Source organism: Salmo trutta, chromosome 12, assembly GCF_901001165.1.
Source record: "Salmo trutta chromosome 12, fSalTru1.1, whole genome shotgun sequence".
In the NCBI taxonomy this organism is placed as follows: Eukaryota; Metazoa; Chordata; class Actinopteri; order Salmoniformes; family Salmonidae; genus Salmo; species Salmo trutta.
Window position 1 is genome coordinate 67,356,460 of NC_042968.1, and position 14,079 is coordinate 67,370,538.

General features: G+C 43.9%; 1 pseudogene; it reads left to right on the forward strand.

Annotated features, from left to right (window-relative positions):
- Positions 1-2,623: 2,623 nt before the first annotated feature.
- On the forward strand, positions 2,624-11,479 carry LOC115202597 (putative tRNA (cytidine(32)/guanosine(34)-2'-O)-methyltransferase; annotated as a pseudogene).
- Positions 11,480-14,079: the final 2,600 nt, after the last annotated feature.

Sequence of the window (14,079 nt, forward strand, 5' to 3'; positions counted from 1 at the left end):
GGCTTTGTAAGTATTCACTCTTTTGAAAGTTTTCCTCACGTCAGCCTCGGAGAGAGGTTGGCTCGGTATTGTAGAATGTGTTAAGCTCATCTCATCAGCATTTCAGACATAGAGACAGAAAGTTTGCATTATTCTACTCTGTGACAGGAAGCAGCTCTGCAGGCTTCAACAGGGGCCACTCAGATACATTCTGAGCTTCTGCCAAGGGCTTTTTGCCCCCAAGCACTTTGATACTCAGAGTGGCTACACCACGGCCAGACTGTAATTATCGATGGTTCCTAATGGACGTAACACAATTGAGTAATTTATGAATTTCCATTAATTTCGCAGATAAGCTTCATCAAGCTGGAAAATATATTGGAACGCTATGGATAATGGCAGCAAGAACCGATAGAGTTTAACTAAAGGCCCAAATATTTGTGTAGGATCATTCATGCTGGTGGATGCTCCTACAGCTTGCAAAAATAATGTAAAAATGATACAATACTTTGTAGGTCAATACTGTATGTTGTATTTGTATGTTTGTATGTTTTGTTGTAGGCTATGTTGTATATGGTTGTATATCACAGGATACTGCTGAAGGGAGAACGGTTCATAATAATGTCTGGAATAGAGTAAATGGAATGGTATCAAACACATGGAAACCATGTGTTGATGTATTTGATACCCTTCCGTTCCATCCATTACTATGAGCCCGTCCTCCCCAATTAAGGTTCCACCAGCCACCAATGTTGTATGTTTTTTTTGCAACTGGTGATATGTCCTCTCTGATGGACTGAGTTTGGAGCCTACTCATGATTTTACTGCCATCTATAAGATCTATAGTGTTGAAGCACCTGAAAAAGAGACATGTTGTTGGACTATGTGAACTGTGCTCATTATAACAGTATCCTAGCCTACTCATGACTAAATTAAATATTTGTTTATATATATATATATATATATATATATATATATTTATTTATTAACAATCAGCAAACATCAATAAAAAAAGCGGAATAGTCACATACAAAAAAATTATTCATCAACTTTCTACATTACACCTTTTGTTCACCAGATATGGAAACCTAGGATGGTTTAATTGATGCATGGAATTTTGAAAAAGAGCTAACAAAGCAACTATGTAGGGAACACAGACGGTAGTCACTAGTTACCACAGCCACAAAGTCATAAACCTTGCCTATTTCTTAAATTCAGATTTTAAACCTACCCACACTGCAAACCGTACAGTGCATTCGGAAAGTATTCAGACCCTTTGACTTTTTCCACATTTTGTTACGTTATTCTAAAATGGATTAAATAAAAAAAATCATCATCAATCTACACACAATACTCCATAATGACAACGTGAAAACAGGTTTTAGAAAGAAAAACAAAAAACAGAAATACCTTATTTACATAAGTACTCAGACCCTTTGCTATGAGACTCAAAATTGAGCTCAGGTGCATCCTGTTTTTATTGATCATCCTTGAGATGTTTCTACAACTTGATAGGAGTCCACCTGTGGTAAATTAATTAGATTGGATATGATTTGGGAAGGAACACACCTGTCTACATAAGGTCCCACAGTTGACAGTGCAGGGCAGAGCAAAAACCAAGCCATGAGGTCGAAGGAATTGTCCGTAGAGCTCCGAGACAGGATTGTGTCGAGGAACAGATCTGGGGAAGGGTACCGAAATATTTCTGCCACATTGAAGGTCCCCAAGGACATAGTGGCCTCCATCATTCTTAAATGGAAGACGTTTGGAACCACCGAGACTCTTCCTAGAGCTGGCCTCCCAACCCAACTGAGCAATCGGGGGAGAAGGGCCTAGGTCAGGGAGGTGACCAAGAACACAATGGTCACTCTGACAGAGCTCCAGACTTCCTCGGTGGAGATGGGAGAACCTTCCAGAAGGACAAGCATCTCTGCATCACTCTACCAATCAGGCCTTTATGGTAGAGTGGCCAGACAGAAGCCACTCCTTAGTAAATGCACATGACAGCCCGCTTGGAGTTAGCCAAAAGGCACCACAAGGAACCAAGAGTGAACTCTTTGGCCTGAATGCCAAGCGTCACATCTGAAAGAAATCTGGCACCATCCCTACTGTGCTCATGGTGGTGGCAGCATCAGGCTGTGGGGATGTTATTCAGCGGCAGGGACTGGGAGACTAGTCAGGATCGAGGGAAAGATGAACGGAGCAAAGTACAGAGAGATCATCGATGAAAACCTGCTCCAGAGCGCTCAGGACCTCAGACTGGGGTGGAGGTTCACCTTCCAACAGGACAACGACCCTAAGCACACAGCCAAGACAACGCAGGAGTGGCTTTGGGACAAGTCCCTGAATGTCTTTGAGTGGCCCAGCCAGGGCCCGGACTTGAACCCGATCGAACATCTCTGGAGAGACCTGAAAATAGCTGTGCAGTGACGCTCCCCATCCAACCTGACAGAGCTTGAGAGGGTCTGAAGAGAAAAAAAATGAGAAACTCCCCAAATACAGGTGTGCCTAGCTTGCAGCGTCAAACCCAAGAAAACTTGAAGCTGTAATCGCTGCCAAAGGTGCTTCAACAAAGTACTGATTAAAGGGTCTGAATATTTATGTAAATGTGATATTTCAGTAAAAAAAAAGCAACAATTTGAAGATGTGTCACTCCTCCAAAGACAAACAGGATATCTACTATCATTTGGCCAATGATGAGGGCTGAATGGCCAGGAGTGTCTTCAAATTACTGCAGTTTGACAAGAAGTTTGGCTTGATCTAAGGCAAGAAGGCCATTTGGGTAAACTTTTCTGGGCATAGTTCACTAGTTCACCCTAAGTCAACATCAGCTATCTATGGCTTATGATATTGGGTATTGGGTATGATATTGAGTTTTATCATCCATATTTGTAATGTTACTTGTATATGACTTTCACATCCAATTTTCCTTCCCAGGTGTGAAGAGGGCAGTAGGCCTGTGTGCTGCCTCATGCCCCGTGTACACTAGCAGCGGTGCAGCGTGGTGAAATACCGCCTCCCATTCATTTTCAACGAAAGGAAAGTGGTGAGAAGTGGAGAGGTCAGGGGACCGTTGGGCATCACAAACATAGCATGGAAGGCATTGAAAAAGTTCTACATTTCCCATCTTTATGCCCAGCGACGACCACTGGGCGATGACCAATCATATCAAGTGGTTCCCATGACGAATTTGAAGCTATGGGACCCAACGCTGAAGACTTTCTTCAGCAAAGATGGCTGACAAAAATACTAGGATGTCAGCAAGCGTAAGTAATTATAACGTCATAACAAATATTGCATAAAATGTACAGTTGAGAGGAATATGTTAGTTAATGTAGAGACTAAAAATTATGCATAGTTATGTCAAAGTAAATTTACAAAAATCGCTATTTAGCAAGCTAAGTGACTAGCTAACATTAGCCAGATAGCTAGCTAGCTTTATGGCGTTGTGACATGAGTATGCAATTGTAGTTAGTGTTTAGTGTTTTAGGGACTCCTGAGAAAACCAGAAAACCAGGCTGTCATCTTGTGAAACAGTGGATGTAAAGAATCTAGCAAGCTAAATGTCACGTCCTGACCAGTATAAGGGTTATTTGTTATTGTAGTTTGGTCAGGACGTGGCAGAGGGTATTTGTTTTATGTGGTTCGGCGTGGTGGTTTATTTAGTAGGGCGTTTGATTTATTATTTCCGGGTTTTGGTTTATGTTCTATGTTCTTTCTGTGTTGGTATATTTCTATGTTTAGGTTAATGGGGGGTTGGACTCTCAATTGGAGGCAGGTGCTTTCTCGTTGCCTCTGATTGAGAGTCCTATATATGGGTAATTGTTTGGTTTAGTGTTTGTGGAAGATTGTTTCTTGTTTTGCTGAGTGTGCCTGACAAGACTGTTTTGTTGTTCGTGAGTTTTTCGTTCGTTTTTGTTATTTTGGTGTTTTCTTGGTTTCAATAAATATCAAGATGAGCATCCACATTCCTGCTGCCCGGATCACATGCCGTCTGCCCGGATCAGCCAGAGCGGCCCGTCTGCCCGGATCAGCCAGAGCGGCCCGTCTGCCCGGAGATGCCAGAGCGGCCCGTCTGCCCGGAGATGCCAGAGCGGCCCGTCTGCCCGGATCAGCCAGAGCGGCCCGGATCAGCCAGAGCAGCCCGTCTGCCCGGATCAGCCAGAGCGGCCCGTGTGCCCGGATCAGCCAGAGCGGCCCGTCTGCCGGATCTGCCAGAGCGGCCCGCCACGCCGGATCTGCCAGAGTGGCCCGCCTGCCCGGAACCGAGGGGGTCTGCCTGTGACCCGGAACCGAAGGGGTCTGCCTGCGACCCGGAACCGAAGGGGTCTGCCTGCGACCCAGAACCGAAGGGGTCTGCCTGTGACCCAGAACCGGGTGAGTCTGCCTATGACCCGGAACCAAAGGAGTCTAGCAGCAACCCGGAACTGAGTAAGTCTATTGACAATCCAGAACTAAATATAAGTAACGGTGTATCAAATAAGTCTGCCTACAGTGTGGAGTGGAAGAGGTCTGCCTACGATCCGGAACGAGGGGAGTCTGCCTACGGCCCGAAACGGATTAAGTCTGTCTGCATTCTGGAGGACAGTAGGCCGGAGCCTGAACCACCACCTGTATAGGTGGGTTGGGGAGGGGGGGTGTAGCACAAGTGCCGTCGGTGACGGCAGCCACCCTCCCTTCCCTCCCTTTAGTTTAGGGGTATTTTTTGTTGTTGTTTAGTTTATTTATGAGGTGCATCCGGGGTCTGCACCTTTGGGGGGGGGGGGGGGGTACTGTCACGTCCTGACCAGTATAAGGGTTATTTGTTATTGTAGTTTGGTCAGGACGTGGCAGAGGGTATTTGTTTTATGTGGTTCGGGGTGGTGGTTTATTTAGTAGGGCGTTTGATTTATTATTTCCGGGTTTTGGTTTATGTTCTATGTTCTTTCTGTGTTGGTATATTTCTATATTTAGGTTAATGGGGGTTGGGCTCTCAATTGGAGGCAGGTGCTTTCTCGTTGCCTCTGATTGAGAGTCCTATATATGGGTAATTGTTTGGTTTAGTGTTTGTGGGAGATTGTTTCTTGTTTTGCTGAGTGTGCCTGACAAGACTGTTTTGTTGTTCGTGAGTTCTTCGTTTGTTTTTGTTATTTTCTTGGTTTCCAATAAATATCAAGATGAGCATCCACATTCCTGCTGCGTTTTGGTCCTCCATTCCAGACGACAACCGTGACACTAAAGCATTTAATGCAAATTGAACGTACAACTTTGTAAGCTTGCCTTGCTGACATTTGCCATGCAATGCAGCTGAAGTAACGTAGCTAGCTAACTATGTTCTTGCTTATTGTGCAGTGGAGGATAAAAATACCTGTATGCCTAAGGATGCGTAGCTAGCTATGTAGCCGATCTGTGTATGGACCCTAAAACGTTTGATATAAATATTGGTTCAGAACCTAGCTATGAACCTCAGCTATCATAGCCAGTTGTATCAACTTCAAAACAGTCTGAATTACATTAATGTGGAATATAATATAACTTTGTGCCAAGGATGCAAGTTGTATATACATGTAGTTATTACCGTGCATGAGATCCCCACATTGTAGCCTGTACATTGAATATATTCACTGATCATGTACTGATCACTGATCATTGGCAAATAAAGGTCCAGTTCAGGTATGAATGTGTGGGAGACATTCCTTTTCTGTCCTATCAAACTCCAGTCTTTGAAAAATGCTGTGTCTGCATGTATGTATTACAATTATAAACTTCAACAGTGTCTACCAATCCTGGCCCTGGGACATAAATGGTTACATATAACTATGCAGTAGACTAGAAACATGATTTAACTTGTTAAAGGCTGATTTGTAACAGAATTTTAAAAAACAGTATACTACACCTATGCATCATGTAAATAATCTAAAACCGGTTCATCTCAATATCCAATTTCCTTCATCTGCACTGATCTGAGGACACAGGAGTATTATTTCATCAAATGAGAGACTTAATTTCAACCAGTAGAGAATGTGAAACACTTTATGGAAAGAAGTTCATTATCATTAAGGGTTATAAATACATAATTCATGCATTCTAAATATTATAATTGTAATATTATAAATACAAGTTCAATCTGTTCTTCATTGCACATCTAAAAACAGAGGAAGAAAGAGGTGGTGAGAGAGGTGTAAAAGACAGAAAGGGAAAGCGCTAAGAACAGAGGAGCAGGGAATACAGAATATGATTAATGAATTACAGTGCTACCCTAATATTCTCTCAGTTCATCACAATTACATAATAGTGTCTCTAGCGGTGTCTCCTAACCAGCCGTTGGCTCCCAGTTGGCCCAAAGGTTATCTTAAGAGCGGGTGAGGTGGCAATGACGGGACTGGGGGTTGGCATCCTCTTTCACATCAAAACATACCTGCAGGCGAGAGACAGATGAGAGAGAGAGAGAGATAGAATTTAAAAAAAAGTTTTGAACATGCTAACACTGTCGGTCATCATAAGGAGGTGAAATGCAAAACTGACCTTGGATCATTAACTCTGGGACTACTACATCTCTATCTGTATTTCAATGTAAAGCATCTCTTTAATAATATATCCTGTTGGCCTGACCGAGTGACCTCTCATCATGCTGTGCCCTCTATGTAGCCAGTTCAGATGCGGGAGGGGTTCACCGACACAGCTGATATAACCTAGAGGATTTAGGGAGAAGGGAGGAGAGGGATGAAGTGAAGAGGAGAGAGTATGTTATTGAGAAAATAAGGTAGTTAAGGAGACAGAGTCCAACGAGAATCTCTGTGTGTGGCCTCACCTGGTGTCCACACTAAGTGGCTGCAGAGTACTTTATACTGAAAAACATGGACAGACACACGGACAAACAAAGCAAATCAAATTTATTTGGTCACACACGTGATTAGCAGATGTAATTGCGGGTGTATCGATATGCTTGTGCTTCTTGCTCTGACAGTGCAGTAATATCTAACAAATTACACAACATATACCCAATGCACACAAATCTAAGTAGGAATGAATTAAGACTATATACACATATGGACCAGCGATGTCCAAGCGGAACGAACTAAGATACAGTAGAATAGTATAGAAAACAGTATATACATATGAGATGAGTAATGCCAGATATGTAAACATTATTAAAGTGGCTAGTGTTCAATTCCTTAAAGTGACCAGTGATTTCTAGTCTATGCCTATAGGCAGCAGCCGCTAATGTGCTAGTGATGGCTGTTCAACAGTCTGATGGCCTTGAGATAGAAGCTGTTTCAGCCTCTCGGTCCCAGCTTTGATGCACCTATACTGACCTCGCCTTCTGGATCATAGTGGGGTGAGCAGGTAGTGGCTCGGGTGGTTGATGTCCTTAATAATCTTTTTGGCCTTCCTGTGTCATCGGGTGCTGTAGGGCAGGTAGTTTGCCCCCAGTAATGCGTTGGGCAGACCGCACCACCCTCTGGAGAGCCTTGCGGTTGCGGGCGGTGCAGTTGCCATACCAGGCGGTGATACCGCCGGACAGGATGCTTTCAATTGTGCATCTGTAAAAGTTTGAGGGTTTTAGGTGACAAGACACATTTCTTTAGCCTCCTGAGGTTTAAGAGGCTCTGTTGCACCTTCTTCACCACACTGTCTGTCTGGAATGTCCATTTCAGTTTGTCAGTAATGTGTACACCCAGGAACTTGAAGCTTTCCATCTTCTCCACTGCGGTCCCGTCGATGTAGATGGGGGGAGGTGCACCCTCTCCTGTTTCCTGAAGTCCACGATCGTCTCCTTTATTTTGTTGACGTTTTGTGAGAGGTTGTTTTCCAGGCACCACACTCACTGAGCCCTCACCTCCTCCCTGTAGTCTGTCTCGTCATCATTGGTAATCAAGCCTACTGCTGTTGTGTCATCCGCAAACTTGATGATTGAGTTGGAGGCGTGCTTGGCCACGCAGTCATGGGTGAACAGGGAGTACTAGAGGGGGCTCAGCACGCACCCTTGTGGGGCCCCAGTATTGAGGATCTGTGGAGTGGAGGTGATATTTCCTACGTTCGCCACCTGGGGGCGGCCCGTCAGGAAGTCCAGGACTCAGTTGCACAGGGTGGGGTTCAGACCCTGGCCCTCGAGCTTAATGATGAGCTTGGAGGGTACTATGGTGTTGAATGCTGAGCTATAGTCAATAAACAGCATTCTTACATAGGTATTCCTATTGTCCAGGTGAGACAGGACAGTGTGCAGAGTGATGGCGATTGTATCGTCTGTGGATCTATTGGGGTGGTAAGCAAATTGAAGTTGGTCTAAGGGTGTCAGGTAAGGTAGAGGTGATATGATCCTCGACTAGTCTCTCAAAGCACTGAGAGCTGCAGGGCGATAGTCATTAAGTTAAGTTACCTTTGCCTTCTTGGGGACAGGAACAATAGTGGCCATCTTGAAGCATGTGGGGACAGCAAACTGGGATAGGGAGAGATTGAATATGCCCATAAACACACCAGACAGCTGGTCTGCGCATGCTTTGAGGACACGGCTAGGGATGCCGTCTGGGCCAGCAGCCTTGCGAGGGTTAACACGTTTAAATGTTTTACTCACATAGGCCACGGAGAAGGCGAGCCCACAGTCCTTGGTAGCAGGCCGCGACGGTGGCACTGTTTTATCCTCAAAGCGTGTGAAGAATGTGTTTAGCCTGCCCGGAAGCAAGACATCGGTCTCGGTCTCAATATAGTGTAGTTAAAGAAATAATGAAGTGTCTTACTATTCGTGATGGTTGGCCCTCTTGTCTACAGTTTTCTTTGAAGGTGGAAGGAGCCACAGTTATACACCTGAGCCTGCTTACTGCACAACACAATCCATCAATCAGATTGATACATTAGTGTGTAGGTGTGGGTTATAGGGTGTCTAAGTGTTCTACATTTTTTCAATATGGGTGACTCAAAAGAGCCTGTTTTGCTTTTATACAGACATCACCCTTACCTAAACAGCACCCTCGCCTGAGAAGTAGAAATCAAAGGGAGAGAAACTGGGAATTGAATAACTGCAGTTGACATAACTAAGTAAATGGAAGAATACTCTTATTGCAATGTGGATGGCTCTTTTATTGTAGTCTATGGTGTTGCCAGGGAACAGCACCCTCTTCAAAGAAGTAGGAGCTGAAGATCTCCCGCACACAGATTGCCTCTCTTGCTGCGTTGTTGGACCCCTTCCTTGAAACATTTCAGCAGAGCAGCAGACTTCTCCTCTGGCACATGGCGGCAAGCTGCAGATCCCATCCTGGTTCTCATGTCCATGCTAATGAAGTTATGCAGGACACAGGTGACCTTCACACGCCTGAATTCCCCCAGGAGGCAGTCCCAGAGGGCCCTTGTCATGCAACCTTGAACTGTTGACAGTCATTTTGAAGGAATCTGCAAGGTATCTGTAGGAAAATAATGTCATTATTAAACTTTCACATCACCAGGTCATTGTGGATAGTCAAATTATACAGCACTGAACATTATGTTACTATTGTCTCTGTCCACACTTCTAGGGACTGAACCTACACAAAAGTACCTTCGCTATTCAGAATAGCCTACTCTCTCACTTTGACAGTGATATTTCATTCACTCATCTAGCTAGCTATACCGTATGTAAAGTTGGCCTGCACTGTAGCTAGTTAGCTAATAATACTTTATTTTAGAAATTAATTGACTTACTTGAATAGGTTCTCCCAGCCATGTGGATGATTGGAAACAGGGCAGCATGTAATGTCCTGTGTGTAGGTGGCAGGGAAATCAGGCGCAGGACAATCGAACTTGGTATAAATGGAGTAGTTTAATAAAACTCCAAAACCAAAGTGCATAATAAATAAAAGTGGGTACAAGACCCCCGTCGCGCACCATTCCATAATACACGAGCATACAAACAAAACAGTCTCTGAAAAGGACATGAGGGGAAACAGAGGGTTTAATACACAACATGCAATGAATGGGATTGGAACCAGGTGTGTAGGAAGACAAGACAAAACCAATGGAAAATGAAAAACGGATCAATGATGGCTAGAAGACCGGTGATGTCGACCGCCGAGCACCACCCGAACAAGGAGAGGCATCGACTGCCGAAGTCGTGACACTGCAACATTTTTCACCAGAGCGGTTTAGTGCATATTACTATTTACCTGTGAGTAAAGTCATGAAATGGAGAATACCCATTTAATAACCAGACCTTCATACAAACGTGCTATGCTGAATTCTTGATGCACAATCAAACGTGCTGTTATATGCTGCCAGCACACCCACAGGTGAGCCACTCTGTGCGGCTGGCGCGGCACGCGCAATTTACCACGTACTAATGTACACGAGCCGTCAGGCAGCTGGAGCCAGGTCCTCAGCCATAAATTCAGGTTGGTCTCACTCACTTTCCTTCTCCTCTAAGCATGGTTGGCAGTTAGTGTGGGGTGTTATTGAATAGTGTGCATAACACTAATACTGTTTTGTTATCTGATTGTTTGACAGAGGAGAAGAGTGAGGAGGTGAAGATTGTGGTGGTGGACCCCCAGGCCATGGCTCCTCTCCCAGGGGTCACACAGATCCAGGGAGACATCTTAAAGGTAACAGGGAAAAGTCTGTCCCACAAGGACCTGTAGAGACTGCACACCATTCTGGAACACTGAATTGGCTGCACCATTGGCTGGATTCCAGACCTCTCAGAGAAGGAAGTGCAAGTCATCATCAAGGGCAGAGGGACGGGGATAAGTGCTTGGTTTGGAATCAAGCCATTGTGTGACAGATTTGGATCAGGCACTGAAATTGTATTTCAACAAAGCTGGTGGGTCAAAAATATCTGTTGCTTTAATATTTTTAGATCTCCACTGCCCAGGAGTTCATCTGCATTTTGAAGGACAGCCTGCAGACCTGGTAATGTTTGATGGAGCACCAGACGGTTAGTGTTCTATTCCCTCTGGTTTCAATGTAGGCATTTAGTTACATGCTTTTCTTTTAGTGGCCACTTTGGAGTTTGTTGTTTTGTCATTGGACTATTTCCGTATGGCTTCTCTCATTGGTCATTTTCTGGCTTGTCTCCATAGTGACGGGACTCCATGATGTGGATGAGTACGTCCAGGCTCAGCTCATATTAGCTGCGAGTACCACACGGCAACAAGTGTTATATTCAGTTGAATACCAAATGGCTGATCCAGTTATATGTATTGTTCATCCCTTTACAATATTTTGTTAAATATACCTTCTCAGGCGCTAAGCATTACAAAATCTGTACTGAATCCTGAAGGAACGTTTGTTGCAAAGGTAGGCTGAATGTTGGATGAGAATTTCATTGATGTAGTGGGTTTGGAACTTTGTGGAATTAAATTAGCTGTGAATGTTGTCCTATCCTGTGGTTCCTGTGTAGATATTCCGTGGAAAAGACGTCACCCTCCTGTACTCCCAGCTTACGATCTTCTTTAACGTTTTGACGTGGGACCAGGGACCCAACTGAATCATAGTTCCTTTCCTCGCCTGTGGGAACCTGAGTGCCTTTGAGTCAGACCGGACTTACCATCTCTAAATCAAATCAAATCCAATGTTATTTGTCACATGCGCCGAATACAACCTTACGAATACAACCTTACCGTGAAATGATAGGCTAATTGACATCATTTGAATCAATTGGAGGTGTACCTGAGGATGTATTTTAAGGCCTACTTTAAAGAAATCAATCAAGACCTCAGAAAAATAAATGTAGACCTCCAATAGTCTGGTTCATCCTTAGCAGCAATTTCCAAGCGCCTGAAGGTACCATGTTCATCTGTACAAACAATAGTATGCAAGTATAAACACCATGGAACCACGCAGCCGTCATACCACTCAGGAAGGAGACGCGTTCTTTCTCCTAGAGATGAACGTACTTTGGTGCGAAAAGTGCAAATGAATCCCAGAACAACAGCAAAGGACTTTGTGAAGATGCTGGAGGAAACAGGTACAAAAGTATCTATATCCACAGTAAAACGAGTCCTATATCGACATAACCTGAAAGGCCACTCAGCAAGGAAGAAGCCACTGCTCCAAAAGCACCATAAAAAAGCCAGACTACGGTTTGCAACGACACATGGGGACGAAGATTGTACTTTTTGGAGAAATGTCCTCTGGTCTGATAATGACCATTGTTATGTTTAGAGGAAAAAGGGGGAGGCTTGCAAGCCGAAGAACACCCTCCCAACGTGAAGCACGGGGATGGCATCATCATGTTGTGGGGGTGCTTTGCTGTAGGAGGGACTGGTGCACTTCACAAAATAGATGGCATCATGAGGAAGAAAATTATGTGGATATATTGAGGCAACATCTCAAGACATTAGTCAGGAAGTTAAAGCTTGGTCGCAAATGGGTCTTCCAAATGGACAATGACCCCAAGCATACTTCCAAATTTGTGGCAAAATGGCTTAAGGACAACAAAGAGTGGCCATCACAGAGTGGCCACCTCAAACCTATAGAAAATGTGTGGGCAGAACTGAAAAAGCTTGTGCGAGCAAGGAGGCCTACAAACCTGACTCAGTTACACCAGCTCTGTCAGGAGGAATGGGACAAAATTCACCCAACTTATTGTGGGAAGCTTGTGGAAGGCTACCTGAAACGTTTGACACAAGTTAAACAATTTAAAGGCAATGCTACCAAATACTAATTGAGTGTATGCAAACTTCTGACCCACTGGGATGAATGAAATAAAAGCTGAAATAAATCATTCTCTCTACTATTATTCTGACATTTCACTTTCTTAAAATAAAGTGATGATCCTAACTGACCTAAGACAGGGCATTTTTGCTAGGATGTCTTTGGCTAAGGTGTATGTGAACTTCTGACCTTAACTGTATATTCTGATATGTCCCTATGCTGTTTATTTTAGAAGTGTCACGTATGCTCCTTCTCAGACCTCTAGGTCACCAGACTGCTGATTATTACACACACCTGTCACTATCGTCACGCACACCAGCGCTTATTGACACTCACCTGGATTCCATCACCTCCTTGATTACCTGCCCTATTTATGTAACTTCATTTGGTTCCTTCCCAGGTGTTATTATTTCTGTTTCTCTTTCATGTCGGTGCGTCGTTAGTGTTTCTTGTTTTGTATTATGTTCAGTTTATTTATTAAAATATTCTCTCCTTGTACTTGCTTCCCGACTCTCAATGCACATCGTTACAAGAAGTCCAACTTTCACTCCCTCTCCAGGCTGTAACTTCATAGACATGATACTTCACAGGTTTTATTTATTCGCACCAAAGAAAATAAGTGAAAGACAAAACAGTACAGATAAAAAACTGGTAAAAATGGTGTGCATGGAGGGAAAGTTTACCTGGGACGTGACAGAATGATATGCCTTCATGGCTTTTGATTGAGCAGGCATCCTGTCAACGTTCCTCACTCCCTGCACTTGTTAATAGTCCATCATACGTGAAAAAAGCCACTTATGACTGTAATCATACCCACTGTATACATTGACAGCCCGATTTGCCTGAATCATGCTTTCCACCCTGCATTGGATGATATGGTGTTTTCACAGTGGAGGGAGAAGGGGCTCACAACAATCGGTAGCATATACATTGATGGCCATTTAGCTTCATTTCAACAATTACAGGGTAAGTTTAACATGTCAACAACACATTTTTTCAGATAGCTCCAAATCAGGAATTTTTTAAGGACACATCCAGTGTGGCATTAAGACAAATAATCCTACATTAGACAGCCTGATCCTTGTCAAACCCCATTCAAAAGGGTCAGTCTTTAGACTGTATGATGTGCTACAGGCCCACATAGAGGTATCCACAGACACTATTAAAAGGGCTTGGGAACAAGAACTTGGTTCAGAAATCTCAGATGAGGCCTGGGTAGAAGCTCTCAGGAATATAAACCACAGTTCAGTGAATGCCAGACACAACCTTGTTCAGTTTAAGGTGATACACAAGTTACATTACTCAAAAGTGAAGCTGCATAAAATATTCCTGGACACCTCACCACTGTGTGAGAGGTGCAAGCAGGATGAGGGGACGTTGACCCACTTATTTTGGACATGTCCTAAGTTACATGCTTACTGGGCTCTCATTTTTGATTACTTATCTAAGGCCTTCGATAGAGTTATAGCCCCAGGCCCATTGATCGCTCTGTTTGGTAAA